This window comes from Papilio polytes, unplaced genomic scaffold, assembly GCF_000836215.1.
Source record: "Papilio polytes unplaced genomic scaffold, Ppol_1.0 DF821956.1, whole genome shotgun sequence".
Taxonomy (NCBI): domain Eukaryota; kingdom Metazoa; phylum Arthropoda; class Insecta; order Lepidoptera; family Papilionidae; genus Papilio; species Papilio polytes.
The window spans coordinates 732787-747096 of record NW_013527248.1 but is presented as its reverse complement, the minus strand read 5'-3'; the positions used below and the strand labels follow the sequence as shown (position 1 = coordinate 747096).

The 14310-nt window shown below is 33.0% G+C and overlaps 1 protein-coding gene across 1 annotated transcript in view; it reads left to right on the top strand.

Annotated features, from left to right (window-relative positions):
* LOC106107515 (1-phosphatidylinositol 4,5-bisphosphate phosphodiesterase epsilon-1-like) overlaps positions 1–14310 on the top strand; it is an 85115-nt gene that overhangs the window by 1035 nt on the left and 69770 nt on the right. The gene's annotated exons all lie outside the window — the stretch shown is intronic.

Sequence of the window (14310 nt, the reverse complement as noted above, 5' to 3'; positions counted from 1 at the left end):
TTGCTAAAAAATAAAAATTGAAATTTATATTTTTAACAATAGATGGCGCTTTTATTTTGATAAAAAGAGAAATGTTTAATACAAATAACATTAAGAACAACATAACGCTTAAATTATTTTACAGACATAGATCAAGCAGTAAGTATTGTTGTTTAGACCCAAAATCGCTTACACCCCTTTTCCACTACGCGATTACTCTTACTATAGTTGCGCGCGATTGCGACATTCTATGGGCTAAGGCTCCACTGGAACATCCGGGATTTTTAAAGTTTCAGATAAGGAAAGTCGATTGTCTAGTTAAACCTTACTAACAGTCGTCTTTGTCCCAGTATTATCACAGACAAGAATGAAAGCACAGTGGCGCCGCCAATTTCTTTTACGTACGTTACTTTCCCTGGTACAATCCTATATTGCAGATTCGAATTATAATAAAAACAAAATTAAAAAGGTTAAAATCCCGTAAAATTATTTAGCGTCGAAATTCTTTATTACTTTTCGAGTTGCATTCTGACGTATTAGCGCATTCATTTTCCCATTTCCGCTTGTGACGTCACTGGCAATACAACAGATGCAGGCACATTTATTGCGACGTAAAAACTGATGCATTTTTTGCAGTTTTTAGTTTTTTTTTAAGCTGCCAGAAATACGAGATTTTTTTAGTCTATGTGAATACTCGTATTTACATAACGGCCTTTAAAATGTTCTCAAATTTATAAATACAATTAGTGATAATACTTTATTAATAGCCACATAATTAAATGTTTGATTAAAATAATTTTAAAACTTGTAATTAAATATCCTTGTACCATTTTAGTTTGAATATGTAAACGAAATAATACGCCTAAATGCGGTCCTTAGCGGTCCCAAAAACAATTTGATGGGTAAACCCTTAAAGATTGGTCGGGACAATACAAGCTTGTTAACAAACTGTACCATAATAGGGTATTAAAATAACATTAAAACAACCGTACTGTAAAATCTATGTAAATATACATAGAGCGTAAATCACCTTCACAAAGGCATTTACAGTTCTGATATTGCGTGTCCATTGTCGATGATGCCTTGGTCTTCCCGTTGCTCTTTTGTCCCCACTTTTACAAAAAACACATATTCTGATTTTGCTTTCTTAATTCTTTTTTACATTGCATTAGTCTAGATATATCTATATTATTATAATAAAGCGTAAACACACACTTCTTTTTTGCCTAAGATGTCAGCAATTACAGCATATTTTTTAGTAATACTCTCTTTAATAAAAGCCCTACACTTACGTCACGCTTTAGGCTATAATTTTCACGGCATTAAAGTTAGGGGGTAATTATTTTAGATGAAAACCCTAAAGTGGGAAAGAGACCATAAGTTGCTGCCAACATCATGGAATCAAGATTGTCAAGGTTTGTCATGTCATGTCAATTTGACATTTGCTATTGATAGTTTGACAAATGTTAACAATAAAATAAAATTCGCATAATTCCATGCGGATGAAGGCGCACGGGAACAGCTAGTTACATAATATTAAGAAATGCAAAGACATATCTTGGCAATATTACGTCATCGTGTCCTGCGAAAATGAGAATAAAATAGAAATAGTTATACCAAGATATTCATTTTTTGATCGTCATTTGTCATCTTATAATTTTCGTCAACTTTTATCGATTCAAATACGTTATCTGTAATTAAAATATTTCACGCTGTAACTTAACTGACTCATCTTTTTCTATGTTAGTTTATTTGTATCCCAAACAATATAACCGGTTTTAACCAGTGAAGTGTCAGCCAACCCGTGTCAAAAGTGGTAGAGCCTGCGTTAACATCAACGCACTGCTGGGCCGGCTCTCCCCGTGAAATACTACGACCATACATAAGGCAAGCGCGAAGTGAAAGCAATTCCGCGTAGTCTGATGAGTGTAGTGCCGGAGACCTCGTTTTAATCCTAATTATTCTGTCATAGACGTGCAGTATTTTAGGCTTTTTTGCTTTTTAGAAGTGTTTTCATAAATTTTTAGTTATTTTGTATCTGATCGAATTACGTACAGTATGGACCGCATCTCTACGGCATTCATTACGCTATCACATTATCAAAGATAAGATAAAAATAATTAAGTCACTCGGCCGCAGATATTGCAATTTGTTTATGTAATAAAAATTGTCCTAGAATTTAAAGATAATGCAAGGATTTTGAATTGCGTTTTTATTTGTTAAGATATTTATTATTATTAACTGTTATGATGTAAAAACCTAATGTTATTAAGTTTTGTGATAGTTACAATTGGATTAAAACGTTGACTTGTCATGTGGGAATCCCAATAATTAATATGACCATGTCGCTTGGTTTGTCCGATATCTTAGTCATTTCGATGTGACGACGTTGTACTTTTATATTCACGGATCAAATTTTAATTGGAATAGCGTTTACATGCTATTCGGCCCGCCGAATTAGAAAGAAATAAAATTATAGGTTCTTCCATACTCTACATCTGTGCCAAATTTCATCGAAATCCGTTCAGTCGTTTCGTCTGCAAACTCTAACAAAAATACATCCATCTAAACTTTCGCATTTATAATATTAGTAAGATTAAAGGATTCATATAGATATAATATAAGATATACTAAAACAATTACATAAAGGTATGATTATCAAACACTAGCTTTATTTATTGTACCTTTTTTATTATAATTGAATGATTAGATTCTTAGAATGAATGAATGAATGAATGAACAGAGAACTTTGTAGCGAACAGGGGAAGTCTACATCCATGTTAAAGGTAAACTTCTACTGCTAAACACCTGTATAAAAAACGGTGCGTTTTTGTACCATATTTGCGACAATGTAAACCCACGGTATGACTGTATTTGCATACATTTATGATAAGATAAAACAAAATACAACCGAGCCTATTATCACATCCATTTACCGCATCAATGTGTCATAACAAGATTAACAAGTATCGTGGGTAAGGTTCGATTCACACAGGCTTTGTCTCGCGACGTCGAAGACTAACGACCGTAATAATTAAATATTAACTGTTCTTTCTTCACGATTTCGACGACGAAGCATGAAGTTCTATAAGTTGCATTTAAATGCTATCCTACTCCCTCTAGATATAGGGTTAAAAAAGAGAAGGAAACACCAAGGAAGTTTAACTAAGGGGAACGTTACATGTATTTGTTCTGCAGATTTTTCTCTGTTAGCCCTCTTTTTTACACTCTCGGTCATTTGGACGATTTAAATTTACTCTTATTTCGATCGTTTAGAGCTCAATATGCAACACAACGCGATGAACTGTCGCGTTATAAAAGCGCTGTATAAACAGAAATATGTTTGTGTTATATTTGAACGTTTTTTTTTTAGCGTGCGTTAGAAAAACGTCCGTGCGAATGAGGGCTTTCGAGTTATGGGGCAGCAGTTTTGCGTGTATTTAAACGATATAATCATCATTTTTATTTCTATTATAAAAACCTGGTTTAAATACAGTCTATTGTTTTAGTTTATTAATAGCCGTATGACGTAATATTTAATAGCAGAGTATGAAGGTGCGTAGGACATCGCTGTGGTTTCCTGTTTGGTTTTAAAACGTCTTGGATATTGTAAAACTATTTTAATATTGAAATACAGTATTTAGTTGTTAGTAAAATTATTGTAAAAATACGATTAGTGAAAGCGTTTTTTGCTATCTGTGCTATTAAGATATACACAATATTTTATAATTATTATATTGGTTTTTATAAATAAGGACTCACTGATAACGTAGCTTTTTAAGGAAGAATTTTTGAAATTGTTCCAGTAGTTTTTGCGTTATTTCAATATATACAAAAATACAAATGTTTCCTCTTTGTAATATTAGTATAGATTAACAGAATTATAGTATAAAAGAGTTTTTTTAAGTACACTAGCAAATGTTTTTAACCAATTTATTGTCCTTGTTTTTCAATTGTCCGATTTTTTCGCTTCGTCAAACAATGAAACGTCAGAAAGTTGCCGACACTAACTAAAAGTAAATTGATTATTGCTGTAGTTTTTTGTAGCATTTTTTATACCGAAGTTCGAATGAATCGAATGATTCAATCAACCGGTCGTGATTTTTCAAAGCTATTAATCATTCGTTATTAACTGGAGTGCCGATTGGCATTTTTATCGTTCATCTTGTATCTGTGACGAAGAATGAATGATTTTACACATCGTTAAATAGATTTCAATCGAGTTGTGAATGAATGTCTTTAATTGAATTGGTTTCATGAGGATATTATTTGTTACGTTTTTACGCGATTTATACTTGACTAGATGTTGCTCGGGATATCCACGTGGAATTAAAAAAACGTAGCCTATGTTACTCACTGATAACGTAACTTTTTAATGGTGAAATTTTTTAAACTGACCCAGTAGTTTTTACATTATTTCAATACATATAAAAATACAAATCATTCCTCTTTATAATAGTAGTGTAGTGTATATGTTGGTAGGTCAATAATAATGTACCGTCAGTACAACTAATAATAAAACAGTCCAGTACCAACCGCCGTTTCAATAACACCCCTACATTACAAGTAGTATAGTTTTTAATGATTTTGTACCATTGATATTATCTTGTGAACTTGTATTTTAGCAAAATATTTTAATAACAGTTACTATTTTATAAATATAACGAGAAATTGCTCGATAACTTTCTTAAAATATTTCTCGTTGATATTTTACTAAAGGTCATTAACTTCCGAGCGCTTTAATTCTTTTATAATAATAGATCGTTGAATACCACTCGTGGAATTATATTCGTTGACGGACATCATTTATCTTGTGTGAAAAACTTGCGCAAGCAAGGTGGCATGGAAATACAATCGGCTCGGTGTTGAACCGTCTTGGACTCAATTTGGTGACGTCTATACTATCCAGTGTATTTTAAAGATTATCGTCTTAATGAAATCACTAGCTTACGCCCTCGACTCCGTCCGCGTAGAAAAAAAAAACAAAAGTCAGTAGCCTATGTGTTCTTTACATCTATGCCAAATTTCAACGAAATCGACGACAAACTCCAACATCAAAACATCATCATAACAAACATCCATCCATCCAAACTTTCGCATTTATAATATTAGGATGATTGCATATTATTAATAAAGAGTGAATTCATCAGCTCAAGTATGTCATTTTAAGAGCGCCCACCTTTAACTAAACCATCGCACAACTGTTCGATTGTCGATTGTTTCCCAGCAAAATCAACTGTTAAGTTGCACAACTAAAAATCGAGTAGTGACGCAACACCATAAAAGTTTATAGGAATCACAGCTAAACGATTTTTTTGATAACATAAGGTGACAAACGAGCAAGCGGCCATCCAAATCCACCGGAATGGGAAGCGACCGCTGCCCATAAACATCTGCAATTGCAGATGCGTTGCCTACTCTTAACTGACGGAGAAGGAGATGCACATAAAGAGAACATTTCCCCTTCATATGCGTCTCCTCTTTAAATCTACTTGCAGATTTGTGCAATTTACATTGTGATGTTTTCTTTCACCATAAAAGCATAGAAGTCAAGGAAATAATAATTTTACGATTTAATTATTTTTAGAATGCAGGTGTAATTAACTATCAACGACATTTATTGGAACATATTTTACGTTCATCGGTAGAATGTGGTGCCAACATTTCGTAATTGATGGATGACCTAATTAGTGCCAACATTACTAAAATTTTTGATCGACTCGTATGGCTGTGAATGTATTGAACGTTTCAAATATTTTATTACCTTGATCTGTCAATAGTTTCTAGACAGGTTTTGAAAAATTTTTTTACAATCATACTAATGTTATAAATGCGAAAGTTCAGGTGGATGGATAGTTGTTAGAGTTTGTGGCATAAACGGCTGAAGATTTCGATGAAATTAGGTACAGATTTAGATAGTCAGGAAGAACCCATAGGCTACTCACTTTTGTTTTTTAATTCCACGCGGGCAGAGTCGCGGGCGATAGCTAGTTTAGTATATTTTAAGGTTTTTTCCCTATCAGGGACATGTGTCGATGGCAGTACTCTGTATTACGTACTCTAGTCAAATGTTTGTTCACGTTGTCTTGGAAGACTCGTGATGCTGATGACGTCATAATATAATATAAACATTTGTATCGCTTATGTTATAGTTTTGAAAATATATTATACGGCTTTAGTCATTTATTTGAAATTTTAGAATATTAAATTCAATCATCATCCACTTGCCCTTATCCCTTACGGAGGGTCGGCACAGTATGTGCTGCTCTTCTATACATCTCTATCAGCCGTCATATCTGAATCCACTCCAGAATATTGAATTCAATATTAGACTTGAATTAAAAAGTAATTTCTTACTTTATAATTATCTTAATTTTATCTGTTTAACGTTTACTTATGAATTTTGGGAATGTACTACTAATCTACTAATAACAAAAACCTCGAAAATTTCTTCATGATTTCGTGGTTTCGTTTACATAATTTACTTTGGATAAAACTTCTCTCAAGCAAAGTTTGTCGTAGCTAAATATTATTGACCGAGCCGGAGAATTTTCCAGAAAGTCGAAATGTGAACCTGATGAAATTCGTGCGAACTTACAAAAGTTAAACACCCAGCCCTCGACTTGGCCAAGTTAATATTTAAAGCTGCGTCAAGTTAAATAGAACACTCACTTGATAAACTTTGTTAAGTTTTCTATTATTTATTCAACTGTTTGAAAATTGGCCCAAATGTTGAATTCGTTCTACGCAATGTTCGCAAACTCTACAAAGTTTGATAATTTTTGAATTTTTGAAAATTTTGTTTTAGAAGACTACTAGTCTTTACTGAGAGCAATACATAAACAAGGAAAAATACTGGATTTAGTTACTTCCTAACTTTTTTCCTTGTCTGACTTTGAATTTCTACAATTCTATAGAAGTACTAGCAGAGTTGCCCGCGACTTCGTCCGCGTGGTATTAGAAAACGTACGAACTATATAAATAACAAAAAGCTACGTATCCCTCAGATACCGGACATTTCTCGGTGATGAACCTTATCCCATGTGTACTCCAGACGTTTTTTTATATTTGTGCCAAATTTTATCGAGTAAACATTAAAAAAAACAAATTTATGAATCCTACGGGAACCATAACTATTCCCGGGATAAAAAATAGTCTATGTGTTTTTCCAGACTAAGCTCTAAACCTGTGCCAAATTTCACGGAGATCCGTTCAGCCGTTTAGGCTACAAACGCTATCAAACATCCATCCATCCATCCATTTATATGATATTTTCAACCTTTAAATCTCTTTGTATTTAAAAACTAACAGTAGAAGTTCATAGTTATTAATAAATATTCTATTCCTTATATTAAATCAGGTTTTATTTTTGTATGTAATAAAACCCTAAGTGATGTTTATAAATGTTAAATCACGTTTAAACCAAGCCCAAATCCAATTAAATGAACAATGTGGAAAAAATAAAGTGAAATAGATCGCAATCTCGGACCATTAGTAGGAAGCAAGTCGGCGATTAGCAACCTCGTACAAAAGAGCATTTGTCGAGATACGTTGGGAACTGAACACTATCCAATGAGACATCGTGCTTCATTTGTTCTGAGTATTCGTTTGTTTTTTGTTCCTTTTTTAAATGACTTGAAAAGGGATGTTCTTAATTCAAATTTAAAAGACAAAAACAACAGATGAATTGAGTACCTTTTTTTGGGTAATCGGTCAAAAAAAACTGCATATTAAAAGCATGTGCACACCTGAAATTAAACAAGCGCACATCTCCTTTTGATTCCTATGAGCTTGGAGTTCACGTTACTCGATTCTTAGTTGTGCAACTAAACAGTTGAATTAAAACAATCGACAATCGCACAACCGTTGTTCGATAGTTTAGTCAAAGGTGCGTATACTCTAATAATCTCTTAATTAGAATCGGAATTGCAATTAGATAAGAGATAATTGTTATTTAACATGAAAACTTTGTTATGTTTTATGTAACGTTTACATAGGAGTAAAACAACAGAGGGCATGAGATACCGCATAATTAAAAGATATACGCAAAGGCTTGTTATCACAGGTGTAGGATGTTGGGGTTCGCGGAATCTATGAGATGCTTCCGTCTGTTTTTATAGCGTTCGTTTAATTATTGCTGTTCTAATGACGTTTTAAAACAAGCTTGAAAACTGGGGCAAAAACAAAGTACCAATGGAACTCTAAAGTAACTGAAAGTCGAAGTTTTTCTGTATTTTTTTCTGGTCGACGAATAAATCTCTACTTTGTCCGTCCTAGATCAATACGATTAAAGTGAAAATTGTTGCTCATCCCGCTGTGCAAACAGTCTTTTTAGATAAAAGACTGAAAAGGTATTTAGTTTGTGATTTTTTTGTATTTTGTAAAGAAATCTTTCACAGGGTTGCTGTTTGTGTTAGTCCAAAGTTAACAAAACTTTAATAAATGGAACAGCGAAGTGAGAAAAATTCAGCACAGCTGTTAAATTCATACAGCTTATACTTTTGGACTCTAATACTGTTTTAATTTGATACTAGCTTTTTCCCGCGACACCGTCCGCGTGAATTTTAATAATAATAATAAAGAAATGGGAAAAATGTAGCCTATGTTACTCACAATTAAATTACCTTTCTAAAGGTGAAAGAATATTTAAAGTTGGCCCTGTGGTTTTGAGGTTATTTATTACAATTAGTTTTCCTCTTTATAAGGGGGCGATCATAAATTACGTCAGGTGTTTTTTAAAATTTACTGCCCCCCCCCCCTTGGTGAGATGTCGTGAGACTTTATTTAACCCCCTCGCCCATTTCCCAATCTCACGTGATATTTTTACAAAATATACAATCTGGTTTAAATGGACCAAAATAGAATATATCTTTTTGTTTCAATCAGAAGATTGCGTGATATTTTCCGAGACCCCCCTTCCCTACAACGTAAGATTAGATGAGATTTGATTTGACCCCCCCCCCCTTAAACACCTCACGTAATTTATGGACGCCCCCTAATATTAGTACAGATTAGTAAAGGTTAAGAGAAAATGGAGTTTATCTATACTATTATAATAAAGCGTAAACACACACTTCTTTGTTGCCTAAGATGTCAGTAATTACACCATATTTTTGAATAATTCTCTTTTTAATAAAAAGCCCTACACTTACGTCACGCTTTAGACTTTATTATTTTCATAATTAAACTTAGGGGGTATGTATTGTGGATAAAAACCCTAATGTGGGAAAGAGACCATAAGTTGCTGCCAACATTAAGAAAGCAAAATTGTCATGTCATGTCATTTTGACATTTGCTATTGGTAACTTGACGAACGTCAAAAAAATAAAGTTTTTATAATTACATGCGGTTAAAGCCGCACGGGAAAAGCCAGTGTTAACTATAAAGTGTTAATTTGAATTTTAACTCTTGATATAAGATAGGATTATTGTTTAATACGAATGCAATAACCGTGGACGCTTGGCAGCCGGTCAAAGAATGACGCGTGGGTGAGTATAGAATATGCTATTATGAAAATACGTAATAAGCAGATTTGTTGAGATTGATTCACGCGGAGTTTAGTTTCAAATGTGTTTGTTTTGTACAACATCTGGCGATATAGTAAATACCGCTTTAACGAGAACTATTTTTAAATGATCGTTACTTAGTTGATTGCAAAATTGTTAACTAAGAATTATGTTTCTTTTCTTAGATCTTACGTAGGACGGTTTGAATATTAGTTTTATAGTATTTAGTTAGAAAAGTGTTTAGATAAAAATGAAGGATAGTGGATTGTCGCGTTTGATACAGGATGTTTTAAAGGACAATTAAGTTTGTTGAAACTATCGTAATCTAATAATTTTCAATGTAATTTCCGTTGGTTATTATAACTATACTGGCCGTTCTCATGCGACTTCATCCGCATGAAATTATAAAAATATTATTCTATTGTTTACAGTTGTAAAATTCTCAATTGCAAATGTCAAAATTACCGTTACCATAATAACCTTACTTCCTTAATGTTGGCAGCTTGTGGTTTATGGTCCCTTTCCCACATAAAGGTTTAATTCCTATCTAGTTAAAATGTATAGCCTAAAGCATGTCTTAAATGTAAGCCTTTTTACTAAAGAAATAACAATTCAAAAATATGCTGTGATTGTTGACGTCCTACGTCACAAAATAGTGTGTACGCTTTATTATATTAGTATAGAGTATAGAGTACAGATCGCGTAGTGGTTTGTTACGTAAGTCGCTTTGTGGTTTTATCTGGAATCATTGTATTATTTGATGGTGGTCGCCAGCAGTCCATGATTTTGGGTAGGCCTCGGAGGGAGCAGCTGCAAATGTTAATAGTGTTATTGGAAGTCCTTTTTTGATTCTCTGGTGAGAAATGGGAGCATCAGCTATGTGCTATTACCATCACGTAATTTCCTACTTCACTAATGCTAACAAATTTAGCTATAGAGAGTTAGTTAAGTAGTTTTCTAAGAAGTTTCGTTAGAGGCACATTAACGGGTAGTTTTCGAATGTGATTTATTGACGTAGCTTTAACGGCAGCTCGTAAACAGCCGTGTAATTTGCACTAATAGTGACTAGTTAACGATACCACTCAATCGACTCCAGAATTACTTGTAAAAAAACTATTTTTTTTTCTTTCATGATCATTTTGGGACAATCACAAAATAAACAAAAGAATACATTTGCTGTACCTTTTTTTCTCTTCGAATAAATAGAAATAAGTTCAAAAAATTCTGAGCTTTTATATATCCTAGCAAGAATTTATTTAAGACGTCAGAATTGTAAGATAAACATGTAAGGGTTTCTTTACTCTGTAGGAATCAGTGAGCGATCTCTTTCAATGAAAGTTATTTCACGGTCGCTTTGACATGGCTCGCTCGATGTACTCTTGATATCATCGGTAAATCATGTACTCCGCCCGTTTGTAATTTACCCAGACTAGTCTTACGCCAAATAGCTTATCAAATTCATTCAAAAAGTGACGTGTTACGGAATTTTTATTGGCTGCAGACAAAATATTGTAGAAATATTATTGAAGTCAAATACTTCAATTTCTGTATTCGTTTTATATCCAACTTGTGTAGTTACGGTTTGTTTGGCAATTTAAATAGGGCGGAATTCGCAATTTGCCTGTGACGTATTCTCTCTTTTATCGTGACTATTTTCGTGTATAACGTACTTTCATTGTGGAATAATCCCCGGATATTGAATTCTCGAAAAACATTGTTTTCTCAAAGTGAAATTGATTTTCTTGTTTGTTTTATCTGGTTCGATGAGATTTAGGAATACCTGGGGAATATCTAGGGACGTTTTATTAAATTTTTAATAGTTTAAGATAAAATATTCACAGAATATAAAAAGACGTTGGTGACCTAAATTGTCTTAATTCTGTGGGCGGAAAATATTTAGTGGGCATGATTAACATTTTTATGTCGCCCAGGTGAATGTTGCTGCCTTTTGCGTCCCTGTTTTACTTACAGGGAATTACTGCTGTGTGAAAAAGACAGAATAAATGCCAGTATACTGTTTGTTATTATTGTAATAGTGCAAAGTTTTTCCAAAGTAAATTTTGATTTGAAATGTGAAAATGATCGGAGAATATTTACGAATGTATAAAGGTTTTTGATTTCCCCGCAAAGGAAGTCGTGTTCAAAGGCATGTTTTGATACAGGTTTGCAATGCATTTAAAACCTGTAAAAAAAAAACAAATCATTTGTTAGCAGTCATGGAAATGTAATAAGAAATGTCACGTAGAGAGTGCCGAATTTCGTCCCTGCCTCTTATTGTGGAGGGCTCTCGATAACCCGCAGTCTTGAGAGGGACCTCATCAGTTATTCCGTTTCTTTTCAAAGGCTACATTTTTATTATTGCAATTGTCTTGCAAAGTGTATAGCGAACTAGTAACACATTGTTTTTCACAAAATGTTTTAAGTATCACGTAGGAAAAAATAATAAAATGAATTTGTTATATGCTACATTTGTTATGAATGGTCTCGCGATTCCGTCGGCGTGGAATTAAAAAAAAAGTAGCCTATGTGTTCTTCCAGACTATACTGTACATCAGTGCGAAATATCGAGCTCCGTTCAGCAATTTAGGCTACAATATTTCCATATTTAGCAAACATCCATCCATCTATACTTTCACATCTTATCTTGTTTCTTACTATTACAAATACGAAAGTTTAGATGGATGTTAGAGTTTGTAGCCTAAACAGCTAAAAGGATCTCGATGAAATAACACATAGACCACTTGTTTTTTTTTAATTCTACAAGGATGGATTTGCGGGCGATAGCTAGTTTATGATATTATTAAAATGTGTTATAAGTCTAGCATATAATATTTTTCGTATATATATATTTTTTTGTAACAGTAAAATTTGTCTTAATAAAACCGTCGAAAAATATACTTGAAGATTAATTTTAGACAACTTCACCGAATGAAATGACATCTGCTAACGATCTGCATTGTTAAATATCAGAACGATTTGAAGATGAAAAATATTCGTTATTTACTGTAGAAATAAAGTATTAAAATATACTCAGAACATTGTAACGATTTATCTTCGCTGTCGTAACTAAGGGTGTCGACATGCTTACATTCCTCTCATTCATTTGCAAAAAACTTGAGATAGCAATAGTTCTAAAGACAAATGTCACAGAAATTCACGCTTAGGTAGAAATATACGTTCTTTATAATTATAGAGAACAGAAAGTTTTAACCCTTAATTTTTTTTAAATTTAATTATGAAATAAATATTTCGGTATAGGTTTTGAGTCACATATTAACGGAAAAATAATTAAAAATTTTTTGGTTTCAATAAAAACTATACTTTTTGACCGACTTCCCAAAAGAAGGAGGTACTCAATTTGTCTGTATGTTTTTTTTTTATGTGTGTTACGGCATAACTCCGCCGCTAGTGGACCGATTTTGATAATTCTTTTTATATCCGAAAGGTATTGCTTGCAGGTGGGTCCCATTTTTTTGGTTGATTTTTATTTGTAGATTTTTGGCAATAATATGCATTCAAGGGTTAAATAAACGCAGAGTAATCATTCGTAATGGTAAAAACAAAACATTTAAAGAGACTATGGTTTGAAGTTTGGCATTCTAGATATGACGTCATAAACTAGTTCTTTGTATTAGTGGGCGGCGGATTTACCTAACTGCATTGTTTTCCTCAAATTCTTAAGTCATCGTGATTCCGTTTATTTTTGCACTCGACTATTACAATTTAACATATAACATAACGCGGTGTCTAAAATTATGTTTGTCGACGCTACAGTACCGGGAAACAGTACTCCTACACACTTAAATGATTGTTAAATATTGAACACTAGCTGTTGCTCGTGACTTCGCGTGAAAATAAGAATAAATACAAAATATAGCCCTTGTTACTTACAGATAAATTAGCTTTCTTATGGAAAAATAATCTTTAATCGACCCAGTAGATTTTGCTTGAATCAAATCATCATCAACTTGCCCTTATCCCTTACGGAGGGTCGGCACAGTATGTGCTGCTCTTCTATACATCTCTATCAGCCGTCATATCTGAATCCACTACTTTCTTTAGCATGATTTTTTTTATGTATTTGCGTGAATCAAATACATACAAAAATACAAAATCACAATTCTTTCCCCCCCCCTCTTTATAATATTAATATAGACTAAAGGAAAGTAGTAATTTTTGTCGATTTCTTTTAATACGCGAACACTCTTACAATAGCAAGCATACTATTGATCTACAATCAAATAGAATCGTATCGGAGCTTTACGATTTGTTTACCCAATCACCGATACATGTAAATATTTAGGAAGTGTGGCTGTTGTTGTGCCGTAACGATGCGTGTCGTATACACGGATGGAGGTCGGACGACACGTCACGATTGCACCGTAATTTATATGTTGCCGACAAATTGTGAATATTATAATTTTTAATTCGGACTAGAAATATTAAAAATTATGTCCATTGTGATATATTATTTGATAGTTTTTGAAATACGGCAACCATATAATCGGGTAGATAATTTATTCAATACGTGTTTATCTATACTAATATTATAAAGAGGAAAGATTTGTATTTTTGTATGTATTGAAATAACTCAAAAACTGGGCCGATTTTAAAAATTCTTTCATAGTTAGAAAGGCAATTTATCTGTGAGTAATATTGGCTATATTTTTTAATTTCACGCTTGCGAAGTCGCGAGCAACAATTCGTTAAAAATAATTACATCAGTTTAGATATTAAAGTACATTCAATTGTAAATTGCACAGTTTACAATTAAGATTAGATTATATTTAGTAAGATTATCAATTATCGGAATTCATTATCTATC